The sequence below is a fragment of the Lepidochelys kempii genome, chromosome 2 (assembly GCF_965140265.1).
Source record: "Lepidochelys kempii isolate rLepKem1 chromosome 2, rLepKem1.hap2, whole genome shotgun sequence".
Lineage (NCBI taxonomy): Eukaryota > Metazoa > Chordata > Testudines > Cheloniidae > Lepidochelys > Lepidochelys kempii.
This window is the reverse complement of record NC_133257.1, coordinates 97,745,206-97,771,088: the sequence shown is the minus strand read 5'-3', so window position 1 is coordinate 97,771,088 and position 25,883 is coordinate 97,745,206. Positions and strand designations below refer to the sequence as shown.

The 25,883-nt window shown below is 41.2% G+C and overlaps 1 protein-coding gene across 10 annotated transcripts in view; it reads right to left on the bottom strand.

Moving 5' to 3' along the window:
- The window catches only part of SOCS6 (suppressor of cytokine signaling 6), a 31,066-nt gene extending 6,248 nt beyond the window's left edge, over positions 1-24,818 (bottom strand). For 3 of the 10 annotated variants that reach the window (XM_073331730.1, XM_073331739.1, XM_073331735.1), the window contains exon 1: positions 24,339-24,685. The gene's annotated coding sequence lies outside the window, so the exon portion shown is untranslated. Of the gene's footprint in view, positions 1-6,162; positions 6,261-10,974; positions 11,166-24,200; positions 24,294-24,338; positions 24,686-24,741 lie in introns of those variants that run through there. The other 7 variants (XM_073331731.1, XM_073331736.1, XM_073331734.1 and 4 more) reach the window with 7 other exon arrangements.
- Between the last annotated feature and the right edge of the window lie 1,065 nt (positions 24,819-25,883).

Sequence of the window (25,883 nt, the reverse complement as noted above, 5' to 3'; positions counted from 1 at the left end):
AGCTCCTTGAGTCTTACCACTGTAAGGCATGTTTTCCAATAATTTAATCATTCTCAGGGCTCTTTGCTGAACCCTCTCCAATTTATCAACATCCTTCTTGAATTGAGGACCCAGAATTGTCCCCAGAATTGGACAAAGTATTCCAGCAGTGGTGGCACCAATGGCAAACACAGAGGTGATATAACGGCCGTACTCCTACTTGAGATTCCTCTGTTTATACATCTATGGACTGAATTAGGTCTTTTGGTCATAGCATCACACATATGTTCAGCATATTATCCACCATGACCCCCAAGTTTGTATTGGAGTCACTACTTCCTGGGAGAGAGTCCCCCATTTTGTAAGCAGGGCCTACACTGTTTGTTCTTATATGTGTTTCTCTACATTTGGCTGTATTAAAAGGCGTAAAGTTGCTTGCACAAAGTTCTCCAAGTGATCCAGCCCGCTCTGAATCAGCAACTGAATCAGCTCTTCATTATTTACCACTCCCATAGTTTTTGTGTCATCCGCAAACTTTATTAATTGTGATTTTCTGTATTCTTCTAGGTCACTGATAAAAATGTTAATTAGCATAGGGACAAGAACCAATCCCTGCACGAACCCACTAGAAACACACTTGTTGGATGATAAGTCCCTGCTTACAATTATATTTCATGACCTGACAGTTAGCCATCTTTTAATCCATTTAATGTGTGTCATGTTAATCTGTATGGTTGTAGTTTAAAATTAAAAAGTCATGTGGTGCCGAGTCAAATGCCTTAGAGATACATAAGTATAATATATTAACACTATTGCCTTTATCAGCCAGTCTTGTAATCTTATAAAAAAAACAGGTATCAAGTTAGTCTGACAGGATCTATTTTCCAGAAACACATGTCGATTGGAGATGTTATGGTGGTGCTGTATTTAAAATATACCGTGAAAGCTAAAGAATTGCACGTGTTTGAACAAGCATGACACAGACTTGCTTATTCAAAATATTTCAGAGCAGTTTCAATTAAATCATGGTGTAAAAAAGGTCTAAATAGGACATCTGGCACGTCAGTCATAATGGTTTATGTGTGGTACTGTGTCAATAGAAAGTTTGTGTATTTGTATTTATAGAGTTTTTATTCATTTTACCTATTTCACCTAGGTTAACTATAGCCATTTCCTGAGATAAACACTATTTACAGTGCTGCCAGAAGACATTACTATGTAACAGGTCAGCTTTGGAAATTAATCTCACACACACACTTTTTCTCCTTAAAAAAGTTAATACAAAAAGCAGACACACCCATATGTGGCCAAACTTGAACAATTACAATAGAAATGATAATTCTGAAGTACTGAATAGAAACAAAAATAGAATCACAAATTGACACAGAGCCATTCTCTAACATTTATTTATAGAATTTACGCTTGCCTATCATTAGGGCTGCAAGTTTGTCACAGAAGTGAAAAAACTCCCTGATACTGACACTTCTCTGTTTGTCCGTGTGGGAAGGCTCTAGGTGGGTTGCCCCCACCAGTCTAGTGCTGAGGGTGGCACTGAGTGGAGGGACAGGGACATGTTGGAGAGCCAGACTGCTCTGCACTCACTCCACAGTGGCAGCTCCTGTGTCCCACAGGACTGGGCCCAGCTCCTCACTCCGTGTTGCAACCTGGCACATAGGGTTGCCCTGCTGCCCTTCCATCATAACAAGGGTGCAGCCTGGCCAAATTTGAATGAGTGGCATTGTGACCTGGTAAGTGTGGAGTGGGCTCGCTCTCAATGCTTAGGCACATTCTCACCGGACACAGGTGCTGTTGCTGCCTGGAGGGAGCATGGGGTAGGCTCTCTCTCAACCCCTGGACCCAGCCCCACAGGATGGGAGTCACCGCTGCAGGGTAAGTGCGGGGCAGGCTCACTCTCCAACTACCTCCCCCTGCCAAGGGACTCCCACCTTACTAGGCTGGAATCAGGGTTTCAGTGATAGCACAGAGGTTTCAGTGACTGTTGCAGGTCATCGGTGCCACCCAGGCAGGGGAGGAAGAGGAAGCAGTGGTGGTAGAGGAGGAGAAGGATGCTGGTCTACTATGATTTTGAAGAGATGGGGTTCAATTTCATTTATCAGGCAACAAATCAGTTACCCTTCCTATAATTAGATTTTTTAATTAATTAATTTGTCTATTTATTTCCATCAAATGGAACATGAAAACATTTAACTTGATTTTTAAACTCACAACTGCACTTATAGTATTGCTGCACTTATAGTATGCTATAGGTATAATTTAGAAATACAAAATCCCAGCCAGAACAAGTTATTAGATTTATCTACAAAGTTCACAACATAGCAAAAACACATCCTGTTTCAGAGCATTCAGCACAACCGTGCACAGAGATAAACTGAACAGAACAATACAGACAGTACCCACAATCACCACTCAATGCATGGTTCTGGAGATTTAAAAAAGGGACTTGTTTGCTATTTTTTAAAAAAGGGGGACACAATTCCGAAACATTTAATTAAAGCCGAATACTGAAAACAGGGAAGTACATAGTTAGCCTTGGATCTGAAAGCATCTTAATACAAATGCATAGTTACCTAACGTTGTGTACTTAATTATCATAGGTAACGTGCCACTGATTTTTAATGCCGAATGTGCTATTGATTTGAAAAGGGAATTATGCTTATAGAAGAAACTGACATGACATAGCCCCAATTTACTAAGAAATATGTTCATTTAAACTTTGCACTCCACATTAAAGCCACAGCCACTTAATTTATTTTTATTCTGTATGGAGTCACACATTTTTGTTCTGTATGGATTTCCAATACATCATTTAAATTTTTTTAATCCTAAACAATATATTAAAAGCTTGCATCTAACTGAGTCACATTTCTTTACTGATGAGGCACAACCACATCAAGTTTCAATGCCCGGAACTAAAAGATTCACAATAGTTTAAATATTTGAATAATTCAGATTTCTTTTCAAATTGAGTACTCAAAATTTACCTTAAAATGAATACCTCTGTGATCTGAGAAGCTGTGTCAAAGTATTATGGAATACTTGAAAAAGGCTGGGGCAAATATAAGTACAGTTATTTTTATACATATCAATTGTTAAGGAATGGTTCTTTAAAAGCTAACAATAGTGTATTTTACTTAACACCTCTTAACTTCCATTGGTAAGTTGCACCTTCAGCAATATGTTAAGAGACGAAGCTGTCTAATGAGATTTTCCCACCATCCACCCTCAACACTTCAAACAGTACTGTAACAGGGCCTCCTCGGTCCTGCTTCTGTCTCAGTCGACAAAGCACGAAGAGACCCTTGTACTGGTTCAACACCCTGTGCAGTTTATTTATAATTGAGTGCCACCAAACCTAGCACCTTTACAAGCAGGGGGAAAGCAATCTCTGTCTCCCCCTCACTGCCATTGATCGGGAACAGCGAACCGTGGCCACTGGGAGCTGCGGGCGGCCAAGCCTGCGGATTACCCAGACGGGCTGCATGCAACCCGCAGGCTGCTCACCACTGGGCTAATGGTTTATTTAGCCTTTCTGCCCTGCCCCACCCACAAATTAGGCACAGGTCTGCATCATCAGCTCCAATCTTCTATGCCTGATTGGTGCCGCTGTGAACAGGGTTTCATACTTAGCACTCTATAACAAGTACCTAAAATGTTTAATGTAGAGAGTAATGTCCATGTCCATACTAGACGCTACAAAATAAAAAATTCCAGGTGGGGAAGATTACACACAGCAATCTTCAGTTTGTTCACTGTGTCACAAGCACATTGGAGACACTGCTATGTTTTCTTTTTACTAAACTTGGACTAAATTCCTAGGTCAAACGTGAAAAATTCTGCTTTCAATTAAGCCATTTTAATCTGAATACTTCTTTATGTTGATGCTCTGAAACTTTCTGAAAACAAAGAAACACAACAGACCTGTTTGGGACTGGCCTCAGCACTGTTTTAAATTGTACCAAAGCCCATCCTATCTCCTTCTTGCTTTTCTTTGGAGATCTGCTGCTCAGCACGGGCCTCGTAGCTCAGCATAAGAAGCGCACAAACACTCTTTCATATGCGAGATGGAGAGATGTCAAAGCAGTTCTGAGGCCCTTATGGACTGGTGATTTAGATAATTCACCACATCTTACACTTTCACAGTTTAACAGTAATTCAGGCCCTTTTTTCTCTAACAATAAATGAAGACCTATGCCCTGAACATTCATTATTATGCACCAAGCATTTAAACCTTCCAAACTTTTATAAAATAACTAACAAAGGAAAAAAGTTTTCTGCCTCACATGGGTCTAACAAAGTCCCTTTTCCCAATGGCAAAAAAAAAAAAACCACATTCAGGTACAGCATACTCTTCTCTGGCTTCAAACACAAAATAGCTAGTCACATCTGTTCTACAATTCTTTTTACCAGAGATGCATAAATCATAAGTGGAAAAACTGCCCATCAGTAATAATGCTTTATCAGCAGCACATACAGCAAATCTGCTAACCATTATCAATCAGAATAGCAGAATAGTAAGGTAGTAAAGTTAATCTTTGCTAATAGAAAAGTAGGAGGAAAACCGCATTATTAAAAAACCCTTGTGTATGAAAAGTTTCTGCATCACTAACAGTGCAATCAGTTGTACACAAAATGACAACAGAATGCAAAACCATTTAAGCTGATGCCAGAGTGCAGAGTTGGGACCTGACGATTGGCCCTACCTTCAGGCAGCATCACATTGCTTGTTAGTGTTTTGCCTCCTATTAGGAGGCCAATCTGTAGCCAGATCCAACACTTCTACCAGGCAACTGGACTGGCCAGCAAGCAGCTGAAAATGCAAACCTGCAATGGGCTGAAACAGACCCTTTCCCTACTTCACTCAACACTGGCTGCAGGGACTCCCATATCTTTCCACATCTGTCTGGTTACAGTTCAAAGTAATATCTAGATTTCTTTTTTCTTTGTATGTGAAGTTTTGAATTTTTTCACACAACTGTTAGCTGAGTTGTGCAGGTATTCTGCTTTTGTGTGGCTTGGGTAGGTAGCAATGACTACAAATTTATATCTAAGTTTGATAGTCAGCACATTGTCGCAGCAGTGAGCTGGTGAATGTCCTTCAGCCCCTTGGCAAAAGAACGAAGGGGACACTCAGATATGATGGGTTTCAGAGTAACAGCCGTGTTAGTCTGTATTCGCAAAAAGAAAAGGAGTATTTGTGGCACCTTAGAGACTAACCAATTTATTTGAGCATGAGCTTTCGTGAGCTACAGCTCACTTCATCGGATGCATCAGATATGATGTTGTTTGTTTGTGCCTGGTATGGACTCTTAAGTATGAGTCAGGTTCCATTTTCATTTCTTATTGTTTCACAGGACTGCAACTTTGGGCAGTATGTCCTGGCAGCAAGGGTTAAACTTTAGCATCTAGGTGATGATTAGATTTATAGGGAGGTTGTGTTTGGGAAAGATTAGGCTTTAATCCACCTTCCCATCCAGATGAGGATTATAGATACAGGAAGTTGAGTTCTCCTTGAATGTGGCGCTCTCATACAGTAAAGTACAAGACACTGTGCTTAAGACTGGAATTCTTCAGTTCTACTGAGCCCTGAGGAAGCGGGGATGCTCAAAATATAAGAAGAAGAAGTTGGGAAGTTCTAAGATTCTGTTGCTCCCCTCCCCACCCTTTTTTTTACTGCTGTTAGGACAATGTTTCCTTTAGGTATTATCTTATTAAAGCTGTTTTTAAAAAAGTTACAGACACTTGGCTAGAATTACTTACATGGTGTCTTTCTTCATAACTAAGGGCAGGGAGCAATGTACTTTTAAAATATATTTTATTACAATGTAATAAAGGGTCCTACAAATTTATGTAATGAAAATGAAAGGGAGAATAGGAAAGATATTTGTAAAACCATAAAAGGACCTATCTTTCTCTAAATTAGGACCGTCTCTGCAAAAAGAAAAAACAAAGAAGTATCAACAAATCCTTTTAGTCCTGGAGAGCTGGAACACTTGTTGAAAAGGGCATAACCCAATCAGTTGTCCACATGAAAGTACTGCCTAAGAATTTTAGGCAACAGAGTTTGTCTGTGAAATCCCGATGCATTTCAAAAAGTAATTTTAAAAACACAGTAGAACTGTTTAAGGTGTGCACTGAAAGGCTAAAAGCAATAAAATAAAGCACCTTCTCAAAGAAATTTCCTGGTCAGCATCAGTCTAATCATTCTTTTCCTAATATGACTCCAATAACATCACCTCCAGCAGCAGTTTTCAAGCCTTTCCCTAAAAAGGGAAAGAAAACTGGCTGTAGAATAAAAGCAAGTGAATGCTCGTACACCGTTAAAATGCTATTCCAGTTTTCATGTTGGTACAGCAGTTAGTTTTTATTTTGTACTGTACTGCTTTTGATTAATATTTCTGTAACAAATAAACACAGTAACATTTTTCATGGTTCCTGAGTTGAAATATGCAGCAATCTCAGAGAACACAAGTGCACATAATGTGTAGCCAACTCAACAAGACAGCACCAAACTCATACCATGAATGATATCTAAAAGAACAACCTCCACTCCAATGGCCACATAAAAAATTGAATATGGTCAAATTCCTGCACTGATTTCCAATTATTGCTGGCTATGAAATGAAAACCAGTGCCATAAGAAAAAACAATCCACAGAACACACTCTACTAAGACTTTTTTATATTTTTTAATTTGTATGTACTATTTGTATGTGGAGATAGGCATTTTTATTGCTCAATTTTTGTAAGTTGTATTTTTCCATTTCTTAATACTTGACAAAAGTAACAATCCATGTTCACAAATTGATGTAGTTTGTAATGAACAGACTGATATATGCATTATTCCTAACCAAATATAGCTCTAAAGGGGTAGTGCAGCAGAACCTCCACTTAGACAACAAGTTGTAAGAAGAGATGGTGATGTCAAAATCAAAACTGAAGCAAGCAGAGCTGTAACTAGGCATTTTAGCACCTTGCGCAAGCAAGCATATTTGTGCCCCTTTCCAGGTTTTTTTTAGATGATATGAGTTAGGATATTATAGAGTAATGATAATGCATTTATTTTTGCGTATCAGTACAGTATGTAGCCAATAAAAGCTACTGTATGATTCTTTTAGGTGCCATATTCATTTTCACATAATCCTTTAACACCCCTATAGTATCCTCCCTACGCCTAAGTGTGGACACAGAAGAAAGTATATGGCTGTGGTGACTGTGAAATCTGATTATGGTGTGCTTCAGTGTGAGACAATGCTAATGCCAGGGTTACAGTGGCTAGACGGAGATATCACTGAGGTGATGGCCCTGGTCCCATAGAGAAGGGTTTCGGGAACAGACTGCTAGGTCACAGCCCAGAGTACTACAAGCACAGGTCACAGTGGACATGCTTCTTCACCAGTGCATATCTCACCAGCACCCTCCAATCCAGAACTGCACGCAGTGCAGATTTCCCTATTGGTCTCTTCACCTGTACAGTAAATGGCCTGTATTTTTATCTGTCTGGGCAAAACTGAAAATTGCCCCAAGCCCAGAATTAGAGGCCTTTTAAAAGCAAAGCCAAGGTGCATTCACCACTGTGAGCCAGTCTGCCCTGAAGATGTCAATTCCCTGATGTGCGAGTGCACCTTGCTGACCAGTTAATGGTGCATTATAACAATGGATCAGAGGGAGGCTCTTTATTCTTTTCTCTGCAATAATGACTAAATTAGGCTGTGGCAGCACAAAGTAAGGGTAGGTCACAGTAACAGGAAAACACAGCTTGAGGAAGAAGCACAGCGGTGTTTTACCTCTACTGAGTGTTGACTAAAAAGACATGTGTTACTTTTGCAATGTTTACTTTCTTTGGCTACATCTACACTTGCACTTTTGTTGGTAAAAATTCTGTCAGTCAGAGCTGTGAAAGTAAAACAGTAGCCGCCTAAAGTAAAATAGTTAACACAGCAATTCCGTCTGATAAGATGCATGCAAGTGAGCATACTCTTTTTTAAAACTGCAGTTTATTAGATTTTTAAGCACAAACATAAACAATAGGTTTAAAACTTCCCAGATATTTACCTAACATCTGGAATGGTACTGAATAATTAACAGCAGATTCGCAGTGGCCAGCTGCTCACCCACCGGGGAGAAATGGTGTCAGGAAAAATGTCTTTTAAAATGGCTTCAGAGGACTGCTTTCCAGTACATTTTATTAGATTTTTTTTTATAACTAACTTTTATAAAACATATAGGTCATAATAACCCTTACTACATTATTACTTTTTAAATTTTTTATAGACTTTTAATATTAAAAGCATCTAGACTTAAGGATTTTTAACCACCAAGGTTTTTAGTTTCAACTGTTTGATTGTTTGTTCCCTCCCCCCATTCTAATTAGCAGAAACTGCCAGCTAAATATAACCTTACTTCTAAAAGTCTGTCTCTAAATTAAATCTTAATTATGTGGTGTTTTATTTTAATAATTTTGGGTGGCTAAATTCACATAAATATGATTAAAATTAACTTAATTATATTTTGAGGTATATACACCCCTTAAATCCAGGGAAACACCCTGACTGACATAAATTTCACCAACAAAAACGCCAGTGTGGCCAGCACTATGTCAGCAGGCAACACTCTTCCACCCACTTACCAGGGGTGGCTTAATTATGCCAACCTCCTGTCGGCATAGAGCAGCTACACAGGAGACCTTATAGCGGCACAGCTGTAACGGTACAGCTGTGCCACTGTAAAGTCTGTAGTGTAGACATTGCCTTTGTTTCTACTGTTGCTTCCTCTTGCTGTAAATCACAAGCAGCCCAGGACTCGTCTGAACACCTCCTCCTAAACATGGAAGTACCTCTGCTCTCCACCCCCCATTTTAGCAAACACAACATGTGGCTCATCCTATCCAGGTGACTGTTACCCTGTTGTTACCCCCTCTACTCCTCCCTGTGCCGGGGTTGTGCCCCCTGCCACCATCTGGCAATGCCTCATGCCTGGGCTGAACACCAGCTCCTCCCCCTGCAAATTTTGCTCCTCGCCCCCTCTCCTGCCCCTGCCTCCAGCTTTGAAACACACACCCAACACAGTCAATTTCCACTCCCTGCTCAGACCCTGCCCATCACCCTCCTCCCCCCGATTTGCCTCCTTTAACCCTTTTTAATCCCCAGTGAGGGCAGCAGCTTTAGCAGATGTTACTGAGAAATGAGCATGCTCAGTAGGAGTAAGCCAGCACTCAGTGCCCTGCCTGTCTGCCGCCCTGCCAGAGTCCTAGTGCCAGGGAACCTGCGGGGATGAGGGGGCCTGAGAACCCTAGGCTCTAGCTGGACGCTTCTGGGCCTAATCGTGGGGGCGGGTGCAGGGGCTGACGCCACTAGACCTGATCCTGTGCGCTGCCCCACTTTTGAGCCTCCAGCGGCTCTGTGCCCTGTGCGGCGGCTGTCCCACTCTAGTTACGGCCCTGGAAGCAACAGTGTGAGAATGGTCCACAATGTCATGCTACTGTGAAGAGAACACAAGGCTGCCATTGCTCCTCACCACTTGAAGACTGAACTTGATGCCAGAGAGGTGAGAAAGATACTGTACGTTTTTTATGTTGCTTCTCTCCCTCAGTTAAAAGCTGCTGAATTGTGTTTAAAAAATAATCATGCATTGCCTGGCCAGGGCGTACAACCTGAAAATTAAAATTTGCCTTCTGTTTCAGTTTTCTTGCAACTGCCACCAAACAATACTTGTGTCTTATGCTGTACTTTGAGAAAGCACAGAAATCATTAGTCATGTCGATACCTCAAAGTATATTATGGGGTCTTACTAGCGAAGAGGAGAGAAAGGAGAAATTTAACTATGGTACAGCTAAGGTGAGCTGTCATGTATCATTTATAAGAAAATCAAGACAGAAAACCAGCTTTCATTTTCAACTGCCGCTTGGACATCCTACTCAGGAAAGCTAACACAAGACTTGTAACAAGTGCAAGTTGACAACCTGATCATTACGCAGTAAGTGGTTCAGTTTCACTTTCCCAGACTTGATTTTTAATCATCGGACAGGCAATGATTTCCCTAACCTGTTGTATACAGAGATGAGTTAGGCTCTGATACTACAAATGGTTCCATTGGGTGTAAAGGTTCATCCCCATACCACCAGTTGCAAGTTCAGAACCTTAATTAGTTCATCCCCAGACACCCTTAATGAAACCAGATTCCATACATTGTAGTGGCTTGTTTTTTATTTATTTGAGTGATGCATTCAGTCTTGATAATTATGGTTAATGTTTCAGACAAAACAATGAGACTGTTCACAGAAATAAAGTTACTCACATTCTAAATGTTTACAAGATCAATTCTTAATGTAATGAACTGTGAACCTAGAACTGCATCCACATAGGTGGACTTCTATGAGCATGCAGAGGCCCAATGAAGTTAACAGAGCTCCACGTGCAGTCAAGGATCAGTAGTAACAGGGACTGAATTCACAGGTTCTGCATAGAGAAATAAATTATTCTGAAAATGTCAGAAAAAATATGGTCTTTGTAGCAGTATCCCAACAAAATCAATACAGAGGAGAAATTATGTTTTTCTTCATGCACTATTCAAAAGCTTTGATAGCTGTTATCTACTAAAATAACCAAAGCAAAACATACAGAATGAAGTTACAAGGAATGATTCATTCAATTTAGGTTGTAGCTACACAGACCATGCAAACACTGATATTTATGTTGCACATGTGTGTCACTGTCCAAGAGACCGAAACAAGTTTGCAAACTGACACCTGAAGGCAACTATAGTCAGAATGTGTTAAAAAGGAAGAGAAAAAAATATATGTACAATATAGCTTCCCAGGTGTGTAGATTACATTCAGATTCTATAATCGGAGGATTTGTATTTTATTTATTTTAATTAGAGCTTATTTTCTCCTATCATACTTTCTGGAAGGACCTGACAGAATTGAACCCCAATCTACTGCTGCAGAGATTTTGTATACAAATACCTACCTACCTACCTGACTGCCTCAGTTCCTGCTGATTAATTATGGCGGCACCTGTGACTCCTCAAATTAACCACAGATTGGCTGTCTTTAGACTCCAGCTAGTCTAGTGTCGGGAAATAGCTGATAGATTCCATCTGATGAAGATGAAATGAAGAAACTACAGTTCTCAGCACTTCTACAACTCCTCCTTCAGTTAAACGCTTCTACTTTTAGAAACAGGAGACAAAAAGAAGAAACACTAAAACAAAGTTTGTCTTTCATTATAAGACACTAGTCTCTCTTCCCAACTTAAAATAAGATGCAGCCATACTTCAATATTTAGTTAACTCCTTCAATAAGTAAATGAAAATAAAGTGGATTTGCTTGTGCCTTTATGAGGACAACAAGCATGTTGCCTTGATAAAAAAGAAAAGTAAAAGATCTTTCATACCCATCTGTATAACACTCAGACGCAAAACTGGAATTTTAAACACAGAAGAAGTAGAAGCTGATAAGAAACATTCCTCAGATTTGTAGAGAGAAATAAAAAGGAGATCCAATCTAGGAATTTTTCCACAAAATGACCAAAAAGATGGCAAGAAAACCTGTTGCCTACCATTATCTAAAAATATTTGTCATCTTAAAGTAAGGCAAAGGTTAAGAAAAGTTATAAACTTGGATAGAGAACCACATCTACTTAAGGATTCAGACCATTGTTTTACTACGTGAAACGAGGTGTTACCCACTGTCTCTAGGTTAATTGAAAACACCAAAAGAGTAGAAACACTAAGGGCTTGTCTACACTTACTGGGGGATCGACTCACGGTGATCGATGCATTGGTGGTCGATTTAGCAGGTCTAGTAAAGACACACTAAATCAACCGCAGATCACTCTCCCGTTGACTCCTGTACTCCACCTGAATGAGAAGCACAAGGGGAGTCGACGGGAAAGTGTCTCCTGTCGACATAGTGCACAAAATTAAACAAACCTACCAAAGGACATAAAAGGCAAGAAGAAGAGATTCTTTAAATACATTAGGAAGTCCCCAACTTAATCAGTAACTGGTTAAAAGACAGGAAACAAAGGGTAGGCATAAATGGTCAGTTTTCAGAATGGAGACAGGTAAATAGCAGTGTCCCCCAGGAATCTGTACTGGGACCAGAGCTGTTCAACGTATTCATAAATGATCTGGAAAAAGGAGTAAATAGTGAGGTGGCAAAGTCTGAGGATGACACAAAATTACTCAAGATAGTTAAGTCCAAAACAGAATGGGAGGAGTTACAAAGGATCTCACAAAACTAGGTGAATGGGCAACGAAATGGAGGATGAAATTCTACGTTGATAAATTCAAAGTAACGCATATTGGAAAACATAATCCCAACTATACATATAAAATGGGGTCTAAATTAGCTGTTGCCACTCAAGAAAGAGATCTTGGAATTATTGTGAATAGTTCTCTGAAAACATCCACTCAATTTGCAGGAGCAGTCAAAAAACTAACAATGTTAGGAACTACTGCAAAAGGGATAGATAAGACAGTAAATATCATAATGCCACTATATAAATCCATGGTACTTTGATATCTGGAAATTGTTAAACAATAAATTTGTAAGCAGCTGAAGGTAAGACAAGAAGTAATGGGACTAATCTGCAGCAGCGGATATTTAGGTAAAATACTGGGGAAAACTTCCTAACTATCCTTATACTTAAGCTCTGGAGTAGGCTTCCAAAAGAGGTTCTGAAATCCCCATCTCTGAAGGTTTTTACAAACCAGCTGGACAAACAACAGTCAGGGATGGTTTAAGTTTACTTGGTTCTGCCTTGGCAAAGGGTTCTGGACTTGATGATTTCTCGAGGACCCTTTCAGCCCTACATTTCTATGATACTATGAAAACTGTGTTAAAAAACACCATAACCATTAAAAATATCACAAAAAATAAGGAAACATAACTAAAGGTTTCAATGCCCCATATATTTCTATTCCTTGTTAAACATCTAATTTAATATAACTGTCTCATTAAATGTATATAATAAAATAACCAAGTTGTGCAACACAGCTATATGAATGATCCATGTAGGAAAACCATTGTGCCTGTGTGGAAAGTTTTATTAACATCCATAGGACTCTGTGAAGACAGATCCTTACAGGGGTCTGCCCAAACAATCAGACTGCAAGATCAGGAGTTTAGCTATACAACAGTAAGGGCTACAGTTAAAATTCATGAATATAGCATAAGGGCCTCAGTGATTTTAACTATGCCATCTTTACATTGCATTAACACATTTTTTTTTTTGCATGCAATAGTCCTACGGGCTCAATCTTGAATAAATCTGTGTGCTTAACTTTAAGCACATGAATAGTCTTAAAGCCACTCAAATGCTTAAAGTTAAGCATGTGCATAAGTCTTAGCAAGATCAGGGTCTAAGACTATAATACAATTGAGGGTGGTAAACTTCAAAATGTGGTCAAGTGCTTTTTCCTGGTGGAGTTACAGCCTTACCCACTACATATTTTTATTTATATATAACCAGTAAAAACTATATGGATCTGAGAACCCCTGATAATATTTTAGTAAAGGGAAATCATGCCTCACCAATCTACTAGAATTCTTTGAGGGGGTCAACAAGCATGTGGACAAGGGGGATCCAGTAGATATAGTGTATTTATATTTTCAGAAAGCCTTTGAGACAATGTCCCTCACCAAAGGCTCTTAAGTAAAGTAAGCAGTCATGGGATAAGAGGGAAGATTCTCTCATGGATTGGTAACTGGTTAAAAGATAGCGTATGAATAAATAGTCAGTTTTCAGAATGGAGAGAGGTAAATAGTGGTGTCCCCCAGGGGTCTGTACTGGGCCCAGTGCTATTTAACATATTCATAAATGATCTGAAAAAAGGGGTAAACAGTGAGGTGGCAAAATCTGGAGACGATACAAAACTACTCAAGATACTTAGTCCCAGGCAGACTACGAAGAGCTACAAAAGGATCTCTCAGAACTGGGTGACTGGGCAACAAAATGGCAGATAGAAAAGGAATACTTCATCGGATGCTCTGATGAAGCGATCTGTAGCTCACGAAAGCTTATGCTCAAATAAATTTGTTAGTCTCTAAGGTGCCACAAGTACTCCTTTTCTTTTTGCGGATACAGACTAACACAGCTGCTACTCTGAAACCTGTCAAAATGGCAGATGAAATTCAAAGTTGATAAATGCAAAGTAATGCACATTGGAAATCATAACCCCAACTATACATATAAAATGATGGGGTCTAAATTAGCTGTTACCGCTCAAGAAAGAGATCTTGGAGTCATTGTGGATAGTTCTCTGAAAAGATCCACACACTGCAGCAGCAGTCAAAAAAGCGAACAGAATGTTGGGAATCATTAAGAAAGGGATAGATAATAAGACAGAAAATATCATATTGCCTCTATACAAATCCCTGGTACGCCCACATCTTCAATACTGTGTGCAGATGTGGTCGCCCCGTCTCAAAAAAGATATATTGGAATCAGAAAAGGTTCAGAAAAGGACAATAAAAATGATTATGGGTATGGAACGGCTTCCATATGAGGAGAGATTAATAAGACTGGGACTTTTCAGCTTGGAAAAGAGACGACTAAAGGGGGATATGATAGAGGTCTATAAAATCATGGAGAAAGTAAATAAGGAAGTGTTATTTACTCCTTCTCATAACACAAGAACTAGGGGCCACCAAATTAAATTAATAGGCAGCAGGTTTAAAACAAAAGGAAGTATTTTTTTACACAACACACAGTCAACCTGTGGAACTCCTTGCCAGAGGATGTTCTGAAGGCCAAGACTATAACAGGGTTCAAAAAATAACTAGATAAATTCATGGAGGATAGGTCAATCAATGGCTATTAGCCAGGATGGGCAGGGCTGGTGACCCTAGCGTCTGTTTGCCAGAAGCTGGGAACGGGTGACAGGGCATGGATCACTTGATGATTACCTGTTCTGTTCATTCCCTCTGGGGCACCTGGCATTGGCCACTGCTGGAAGACAGGATGCTGGGCTATATGGACCTTTGGTCTGACCCAGTATGGCTGTTCTTATGTTATGTTCTTATGTTTAAAATATACAAATATAAAATAAAGAAAACTCCTGCAGTCATCCCTCAACCAACAATGTTCCAGAAATAAGAAAAGAATAAAAGTATTTTAAGGCCTTTATTAGATTAGCACAATTACAAGTACTCCCACTCATGAGATTTAAGCTCTCCCACAAAAACCAGGAAGAAGTGGGAGGCCTTCTAGGGAGCCCTTAAGGTCAACAGATTCAAGCTATTTTGCAACAAAAGGGAAACTGAGTTCCAAACTCAACGGGCTCTCATGATACATATCCTGCCAGGAGCTTTTACATCTAAGGGACACGAGCTCAGCTACTCCCACTGACCACAGCTAAGGCAGTATGGCCTGGAGAGAGAGATATTCTCAGATAGGCAAATCCCATTTTTGGAGTACAATTTTTAAAAAAAACCTCATTCCCCAGTGTGCCTCTTAACAACTATTCATACTCTTGCTGTACCTCAAATCCATTTGACCTAAATGTCACTTTTTCCTTGTTCATCCATCTTGTTGTCCATTCATTCCACCTCTCCTAATTTGACAGATTACTTTTAACAACTGTAAAGTATGTAAAAGACGGATTTCTAATATTGAAAGAGATGGTAAAATCTTGTTAGGGCAGAAAAAAAAAACCACACTCAGCCAAGGAAAGAACTGGCTAATGTCTGTCTTGGAAATATAGCCCTACTCCAGAGCACTTGCCAACGATATCAAGTCTGGAGGGAAGGCTCTCCAGTTAGTGGGAATAAAGCAAGAAAGCAGGCTTCAGAGTTGGACTGCTCTATCAGAAGGATCTTCAGTCTGAGTAACCAGAAAGAGGGTGGGTTTTGATCCTACTCGAGGACTGTGCTTTAGCGTGTGGAAAGTCATCTACTCAACACACTCCTACAAACTTCTATTATTCACATACAACATTAAACATGAACATCACTCAAAGTAATTAAGAATAATTCAATTAGAGAAAAACGAAAAAGTTCAAGTTGCAAAACTAAGTCTGTTTGGAGGATCTCTAGCAGCAGCTTTGTGGGCCGGAACAGCAAACAATGTATAATTTTAAAGAATCAGATCATCTTCAGCTAGTGGTAAAAAAGGTAGTAACTTTGGTTGCATCCTAAACCATAAAATCCATCAGTTGATCTAGATACCTATGCACCGCCACTCTGCCCCCCCGCTCCCCCAAATAATCACCCTAAGGGCATGGCTACACTGGAAACTTCGAAGTGTTGTTGCGGGAGCACTCCCGCAGCAGTGCTTTCAAGTGCGAGCCTGGTGGCACGCGAGCGCTGGGAGAGAGCTCTCCCAACGCTCCTGATAATCCACCTCCACGAGGGGATTAGCTCCCAGCGCTCGGAGCCTGTTTACACTAGTGCTTTAAAGCGCTCTGATTTGCTGCACTCAGGGGGTGATTTTTCACCCCCTGAGCCAGCAAGTTAGAACACTATAAAATGTAAGTGTAGCCAAGCTCTAAGATGTGAGCATTTACTCCCTATGCAAGCCCTCTGACTGATGAGCTTCTTGCAGCATCATGTGACAAAAAATGGAACTTTAGCTTTTTACTGTGTATTGTGTTGGGGGCAGGAAGAAGATTACACACATACATGGTTTTGATAGTAATATTAGTTTCCAGTGACACTGTCATTTTCCAATGTTTGTATTTTTGTAACAACACTTAGAAAACATACTGAAACATCTATTATTCACACCTGCAACGTCAAAGGCAAAGTGGATCTCATCCAAAATTACTTTATAACAGGTCACAATAAATAACCATCACTGTGACAAGAACATAAACACTGTAATAAACCTGAAGTTTTCTAAAACTGTCTGACCACTACATTTAACAGATTACAGAAACAAAGGAAGTTAAATCAAAATACATAATCTGTATAAAGTTATTAGGGAAGCAATATTCAGAGGGCAGTGTTACAGCAAACAAATCGGTTCACTGTGCATCCCAAACTGGGTGATACTTGGACATTTCACGATTGTTTTTATATTCCTTCAGAGAAAGTTAAATATTGTATCTGTTAAATGGATCAAAAATCCTTACAAAACAAATAACTGAAAATCTAATTTAATTTGCAGGCTCACTCTGTAATAAAAATGTGAAAGCCACTTAGGAACAACTTTTTAGACTTTACATAACAAATGCTTTGCCCATATAGCTATACCAGCAGAGCCTCCTGCTGTAGATGCAGCTTATGCCAAGAGGAGTTTTTCTACAGGTACAGTAATACCACCTCCCCAAATGACATTATTTATGCCAACAGAAGCATACTTCTATTGGCATAGTTGTGTCTACATTGGGGTTTTAGCCAGCATAGCTATGTCAGCTGGGGGATGTTGGTTTTATTCACACTGTTGATTGACATAGCTATGCCAACCAAACTTTGTAGTCTAAACCTGGCCTTACATAAAATGTGGCTACATCCTTGCCCTTACATCCTTTAACCAGTTGGCTTGGGTAAAGGGTCAGAAAATGGTGGTGAATGGTTAAGAACCAACAGGAATTTGTAGAGGTGCTGAGCACTCACGAATCCTGTTGAAGTCACCTAGAATTACAGGTGCTCAGCAGCTTTGTAGTGGGGATGAAAACATATCACTCTTATTTAGGTGCTTAAACTTGAATTTAGGAGCCTAACTGCAGGCAGTCAGGTTTGCAACTGTTAGCCTGTTGATTTTGTTGAGTTTCCACCCCACCCCACCACCACCAGTGTAATTCTATCACCTAATAAAAGACAACATAACTGGCAGGAAGAATGCTCTAATCTAACACACAATGGCTAGCAGTGAGTGATGCCCTCCCCAGAAATTTCCAGAAGTTATGTCCTCCCCCTTATCCTGGTGAGAGCAGAGGAATTCTCTTTATTCCCAAAGATAGAACCAGCTGCTGCACAGCACTCTCAGGCTGTTCAGCAGCAGTCAATGGGTCCCTCTTCACAGCAGAAGCAGCACTAGAGAATTGCTTAAAGTCACCTTTTTTTTTTTTTGAGCAAAAATAATGGTATGTAGGAGCATTAAATGTACAAAAGCAAACAATATTGCTGTGTCATGTTTACCTCGGCATTTGTAATGACAGGCAAATAGCAGATCAGCAGCAACTAACAGTGGAGGAATATTTTAAATGACGTTAATTGCATTGAGTTACTTAAAAGCAAGTCTCCCCTCCCTACTCTCTTTTATTGCTCAGGACTGTAAACCTTGCTTCTGCTTTAATTTCACCCCAAATGCCTGAATAGCAATATATGATGTAGTCAGACAAGTTCACCAGTAATGCTAACACAGTCCTAAATCAACCCAGAAAAGCCAGAATCCTGGGTTTAAATTGCATGGAGTTGTATACACTTGTAATCTTTCGGAATGGTGTATAGCCACACAGCCTTTCTAACACTCAGCTGCTCTAGGGATTTCCACCCCTCCATGAAACAAGGTATTTCCATCCAAGTATAATGAACAATTCCATAACAACAGAATTGTGAAAAATACAGCACCTGGAATTCACTGGATTGTAGGCAATTTTGTAAAAATTCTTTAGAACATATGCCATAGAAAAAGAAGGATTTCATGTTACCAGAATAAAGTAATATTTTGGATTACATACTGTACTGAAGGAAAGGGAGGACTTGTGGCACCTTAGAGACTAACCAATTTATTTGAGCATGAGCTTTCGTGAGCTACAGCTCACTTCATCAGATGTTTACCGTGGAAACTGCAGCAGACTTTATATACACACAGAAATCATGAAACAATACCTCCTCCCACCCCACTGTCCTGCTGGTAATAGCTTATCTAAAGTGATCAACAGGTGGGCCATTTCCAGCACAAATCCAGGTTTTCTCACCCTCCACCCCCCCACACAAATTCACCAGCAGGACAGTGGGGTGGGAGGAGGTATTGTTTCATGATTTCTGTGTGTATATAAAGTCTGCTGCAGTTTCCACGGTAAACATCTGATGAAGTGAGCTGTAGCTCACGAAAGCTCATGCTCAAATAAATTGGTTAGTCTCTAAGGTGCCACAAGTCCTCCTTTTCTTTTTGCGAATACAGACTAACACGGCTGTTCCTCTGAATACTGTACTGAGTCTCTTGAAGGCACAATACAGAATGTGCAGACCAGGGAGAGGTGATGGGGAAAAGGTGGCTTTAAATGGCATTGGGTATACATTAGTGATACCGGGGGCTGTTCTAATTCACAGTAATCTCTTGATGTCTAATCCCACAGCCCAGAATCGCCCATATGTGCTATGGCCCTTACTGCAGGGCTTGCAAGAATGCCAGCATAGGTTATGTCTGCACAGAAGTAATTCTCCCCAGGGCCCCTTGCAGCACATTTCTATCCTCTGTATCACTACAGTGATCAAGAGGCACCTGATCAAGAGGCATAATCTGTCCCTTTTTTATTTTCCAGAATTTAAGCCTAGTTCTCAGGATTAAATTATTAGATCAGACTGTGCATAATGTGCTGTCTCATGATACATCATGTTGCACCTTTAGTATTATTGCACAGATTGTCCTCTTTTTGCAGCATTGGTGAATCTACACGTAAGGCAGAGTGTATCTATACACCACAAAATCAGAAAAATATTGACAGACTGGAGAGTATAGCAAGACAAGCAACTAAAAGGGGGAAGAAAAAGACTGACGGGACTGATTTATAAATAAAGATTACAAGAACAGGAGCAGAAAACAAATTGGTAGGAATGAAATGTTAGCAGATACCTGAAAAAGCAAGCAGTAAGAGTACTGGGACAAAATTAAACCCAGGATTCACAGTTGCAATATCAGGAAGATGGTTCTAGTAGTAAGCTCTATTAAACTGTGAAATAATCATTCAAATAAAATAGTGGAATTAATCTAGTCACTTACAACTGGACAAAGCACTAGAGACATCTAGTAAGATACTCCCTCAGGTATAGGATTGTATTAGCAAACTTATCTAATAGAATTTAAACATGGAATCTGACATCCACCAATTTTGCAGAAAGCAAAATCCTAAAAATACAGCACTTAGTATGTGTTCTATGCATTTTCAAAATTATAGCTCTGATCTCATGCTTGGATATGCACAGGTAGATCCCTATACGCACAGGGAGACCCCACTGATTTCAATTAGACTGAATTATAAGGGTTTGACTAAGTGGATCCAACAGCAGGATCAGGGTGTAAGATACTGAAACATACAGAGATAGCATCAAAAACACTTAAGTCTGAAAATTTTGTCTGCTACTGTTAAAAGTTAAGACATAGTATTAGAGAAATATTTTGCTATTTCCCCCCTTTCTTTATTTTCTCTGTTTGACAACCACTTTGTGTATAGGCAGATTTCACTCTTTGTGGGTCTTTCATACACAGCAACAGGGAAGAAAGACTTTTAAAAAGTGTGACTGTAAAAACACCAAAATGCCAGGGAAACGAAGTAGGTGAGATAACCTAATTTATTCAGTTAACAAAATAAAGTTGTCTCTGACATTTTAAGCTTCCTTTAAGAAATCCAAAACTATGGGGAAAATGAGGTTATACTGATTTTGGATGTTTTTATCAAAATTAAGCTGTTAAAAATTCTGTGTTTTTTTTTAAAATTCCCATCACTTGTCCAATTTACTTAGTTAAAAGTTTCAATTCAAACATTCCAATTACTGTGAGAGAGAATATGAAACCAGTGATAAGAATGGCCCCAATACCCTGCTCTCTACCTGCAGTTAAATTGGATGCATATGTTTTTGAATGGCATAAAGCTGCCTTATTTAAACATGGTTAATGAATATTCCAATATAAACACTAGACATAACTTGTCCTACTCATAATTTTACTATGCGCTCTAAAATATAACCATATGTCATTTGTCACCTGAAATTACTTACATGACATATGCCCAAGTTTTCTTTTAAGGATCTTTATTGCCTGATGCTACTATAAATTTGTTGAGCTTTGTTACTGAAACTGCAGCCCTCGGTGAGTAACAACTCAAATATGTCTTCTGATGTTTGCTATATATTCCCGGACCCACACACACACAGCCTACCAAGCCTACATTAAAATGGAAATCAGTTGAGATTACCTCTCAGTAATTTAAGGGTAAGAATCATTACAGGAATGTCGCAATTATTTCAAACAAACAATATAAACCCAGGAAATTCAAAGTTCAGGTTAAACTTAAAAGAAACCCAAACATGTTGCTGTATGGAAATGTACAGTTAAGACCCCCAAAATAATCTCAACTCTGCCCTGTGATCATCATGCCACAGCCATACAATTATGATCAATGCATTTTAGTGTTTGTGGTCCTGGATTACATTAAACTGATTTTTAGATTCCCTCCCCCACCATGTGGTTTGAGGTGTGCTTGAACTGCTCCCTCTAGCACTACTGCCTCAGGACCATAGTGCAGCAAAGCAGCACCACCAGAGGAGCTGAAACAGACATCTGCACACACAGACTGGGAGTCTTCACCCTCCCCTTCCATCCCACCACTCTCCTCCTCTGCACTCCTCCCCTTCCACTCAGACACCTGAAAGCAGCACTGTGGGGAGAGAAGGAAAATGGCAGGGGCTATAAACAGGAATGTCTCTGCACTTCTACCTCAGTTTCCCCAGCAGTGCTGCCCCCAGTGGAATCAACACAACAGTGCCATGAGGAGCCTTTCAAATACTGATGCACTGGATAACCATAGAAATTTAAAGGAGCAGTGATAGCTGGGACCAAGTAATCTATCTATGATCATTCTTAACATGAGTTCAATCTCTTTTATGCCACTGTCTCATTGCACAAGCACAACTGTAGCATGCAAATTAGTTATAGAGGAAGGATGATTGGTTGAGTGACCTCAGCTGTCAGTCTGGCTCTGTCTATAACAATTAGAAATAATAACTTAGTAAATTTGCAATTTAATTTATTTAAATGTAGCCTTTACACAGAATTGAAATGAGTGAACTATATGGAAAATTTGAAGAGTGCATATTCTGCTAAGATAATTCAGGACAAAAAAAAGGTTTGCTGCTAAGGGTTGAGCTACACTGGGAACTTACAACAGCATAGCTATGGATCTCAAGGGTGTGAAAAATCCACGTCCCCTGAGGAACGCAGCTGTGCTGTCCTAACTCCCAGTGTAGACAGAGCTACGTCAACAGAAGAATTCTTCCATTGACAGAGGTACAGCCTTTCGGGAAAGTGGATTAACTACAATGAAAGGAGACCCTCCCCTCCCCATCACTATAGTGAGCGTCTCAACCTATTTACCACTGTGGGCCGAAAAGGCGGCCCACAATGTGTGATGTGGGCCGCATCCAATACTACCTGTATGGCCTGAGGATGTCACATGGGCTAGAGCTGTGGGCTGACTGGGCCACAAGCAGCCCACGGGCCACAGATTGAGAACCACTGGTCTACCGTAAAATACTACAGCAGTGTCACTGTAGCATTTTAAGAGTAAACATACCCTAAGTGCTAAACTTCTTCAAAGGCTCACTTAATTTGAACTCTAAAATAAATCTTAGTTTAATTCTCAGAAATCATTGTATGGGGAGTGTTTGCTGTGTACTGCATATCTTAAAGAGGCTGAATACCTGCTTTAAGGGAAAACAACTAAATTTTGACTATGGAACTGTGACCATACTTCCACAATTTTATTATGAAATATGTAATAGGAAACAAGGAACCTCATTAGTGAATTGCGTAAGAGAAACTAAACATTTTAAAAAGCATTATGAAAGTTAAAGCAGATATCTTTTGTTTTAACTCATAATTTGCCTTCAGTTTATCAAACATAAATGCATATTTTCTTGTGTAATTGCTTTACTAAAAATTATCTATTAAAAAATTAATGACTACTTGTACTTATTCTCCAACAATCTTCCAGAAAAATTTAAGACCCCTAGCCAAGCAAAATAAATTATTTAATGACCACTATGAAGCTTCCACATGATCTATACAATCTAAGGACATGTTTATTAATATGAACCAACAGTACTACCACTCTTCAACTCTCCAGAAGAGGTGTACACATAGTGTTGTACAACTACCTCTGGGCTATAACTCCCTAAGAAGCAGGGAGGCATGGTAGGGGGCATATGTATGTGATTTGGGGCAACATAAGTGGAAACATATTTGACAGCTAGAAAAGAGGTGTTGAGGCAGGTTAGTGGAAAAGATGCAGAGTAACTGGAAGTCTGGTAGTGACACTTTGCCAGATGCAAGTGAAGTGTTTACAGCTGCCGTCCACCTCACCCAGACAGTGTGATCTGCTCTGCACCAGTGTTTGCATCCCAGAATCATGGAAGCCCAATTTAAATTTTAAAACCAAAAATAATGGAATCACAGAAGCTCAACTAGGAGCTTCCCAGCTTAAAGCTCCAACAACTTTGGCAGCTTTGTTGATTTTTGGCAACTTTGGTGTTTTGTTTTGTTTTTAAGTAATCAACTAACCAGAGGCAAAGACTAGGCTGTAGTTTGTCTGTTTCTGATGGAGAAAAAAACTGTTTGGGGTGAGAAGGCTGGGGTGCATGGGTGGGTCCAGCTGTTTCAAAATCTCTCCTCTCCCTCTCTCACACAGCAGCATATTATTTCTGCCCCTACTTACTCCTGGGTGAGAGAAGAATTATCAGATTTATATAATGCAATAATAACAGTGTGACATTTAGATTTTAACCTTCTCCTGAGCCTCAGAGGCAGAGGCCAAAGGGGTTAACCACAACACTAGCACTGGGCACCTGGCCTGCAGGGAACTTGGTTGGAGAGCGACTCTGCCAGCTCTCTTATTTCTGAGAGCGGGAAGGGGGCTACACATGGGGGAAATCCAGCTGCCTGCTGCCCTCAGCACTGGGATTTGGAGAGGGAGGTGGGCAGAGGGAGACCCCTTCCTGCACCGGCCTTTGTGGGGTTGGGTTTTTTTTGTTGTTGTCAAACTCAGATCCAGCCCCCCCCCCCCCGGCCCGGAATTTTGAGGGGGTCACGGACAGACCCAGCCCCCTTCCTGCTCTGGGATTTGGGGGCGGGGGTATCTCTGCGGCCCTGTCCCGGGCGCCGCTCGCTCCCCGGCAGGCCGCGCCGCGGCCCCGGTCCCTCCGCGAGGCCTGGCGCCGCCGCTGGTGCGGGGAGGGAAGCGAACAAAGGCAGAGCGCGGCCCGGGCCGCAGCCCGCAGGGGCCGGGGCGGAGGTGCCCGCTGCCAGGGGAGCTCACCCAGCCCAGGCCGCCGCGTCCCGTTGCTGCTCCAGGCCGCTGCCGGCACCGCGGCCCAGCTTCGCGGGCGGCACCGGGGCCGGGCCGACCCCCCACCATCGCGGCTGCTCCCCGGCCGGGCCGCGCAGCGGGACTCACCGAGAAGGAGCCGCCGTCGCTGCGGGCCCGGCTCCGACTCCACCAGGCTCCCTCGCCGCCGCCTCCCTGCTCCTGCTGCCGCCGCTTCCTCCTCCCCCTCCTTCCTCCTCCTCCTCCTCCTCCCCCCGGGCCTCGGAGGGGCGTAAGGGGGCAGCCAGCCCGCAGCACCCGCCACCAGCAGCCACAGCGACGGGACCGGCCGGCTCGGCCACACGCACGGCTCGGCCGCCGCCTCCGGCTCAGCCCTGCCAGCCGCTCATCTCAGCCCTGCCTCCTCCCGGCTGCCCTGCCCTCCGCCAGCCACCCGCCTGCCCTCACCGCCCTGCGGGGGAGGAGGCCGTCAAGCCCCTTCCCTGGCCCGCCTGGCCCCCTCTCTCCGCTCGCTGGCGCTCGGCTCACTCACTCCGTTCCACTTCTTCCATGCCCCTTGCTGGCCGCCCTCTGCCCTTGGGTTTCCTCCCTCCCTCTGCAGCTCCCGCAGCAGGAGAAACCGCAGCAGCGTCGCCAAATCGTCCCTCACGGAGCATGATGCCAGAGCAGCGACAGAAAGGGCCAGGGCTGGCCGAGGATGCACATGGCTGCGTTGGGATATTCACAGGGGGGACCGAAAGTGAACAGCAGAAGTGCAGCTTGTATCCCCCACTAGAACATTCCTCATTTGCACTTGTTCATTAAGGGAAGTCCTTTTGTTATCCAGTAACTTCCTTTCCTCCTCCATGGTCCACTTTTGGAACCCTCGCCTTTGTATAAGTTTATAAATAAGGCGTATAAAGTGCACGTTTATGATGCTGTCAGAATTCCAAAATGGGTACAGCTTCACAGTTTACCTTCAGATGAATGCCTGGCTCACACCCCCATCCTTGCAAGATGCTCAGTTCTCTTAACTCTTACGGAATTGAAGGGAAGCTGCAAAATACTCAGTAGCAACCTCCTGCCTCTGCTCTGTTTATGCCAGATCCTACAAGGTGCTGCTGAGAATTGTAATTTCTGTGGGAGTTAAATTTTCTCAACACTTCACAATATTGTGTCCCCTAGGATTTGTATCTTCTTTTCTATTCTCCATTTCATCTTCTCCTCTCTTATAGCTTGACTCGGCCTTGAAATTGTCATTTTTAAAAGGCCATTTTTATCTTTAAATTTTGCTTCAAAGAGTGCCTGTGGGAGTGTGCAACCACAACAGCTGTTAAGCTTTTTTAATGTAAATGAAATGCTAATCAAGATCAATACATACATAAAAAATCCCTGATTTAGCCTTTTTGGCAAAAAGTGACCAGAAAGAATAAAACTGATTGAAATCTGTGGGCAGCAAGCAGCTTGAAACTTTTAAAAATATTTACCAAGTGATGAAACCTTTGACCTTTTGAGTAATATCAGTGCTATAAAATATGGCTTTCCTTCACTTCCTGGTTTGATTTATAAAGTTAATAACTGATGCAAATCAAGAACTCAATCCTGTAAATACTTTCACACTTATGTAATTTTACTCATATGAGTAGTTTCATAGGAGTCAATGAGACAATTCAGATGAAGGAAGTTATGTAGTCG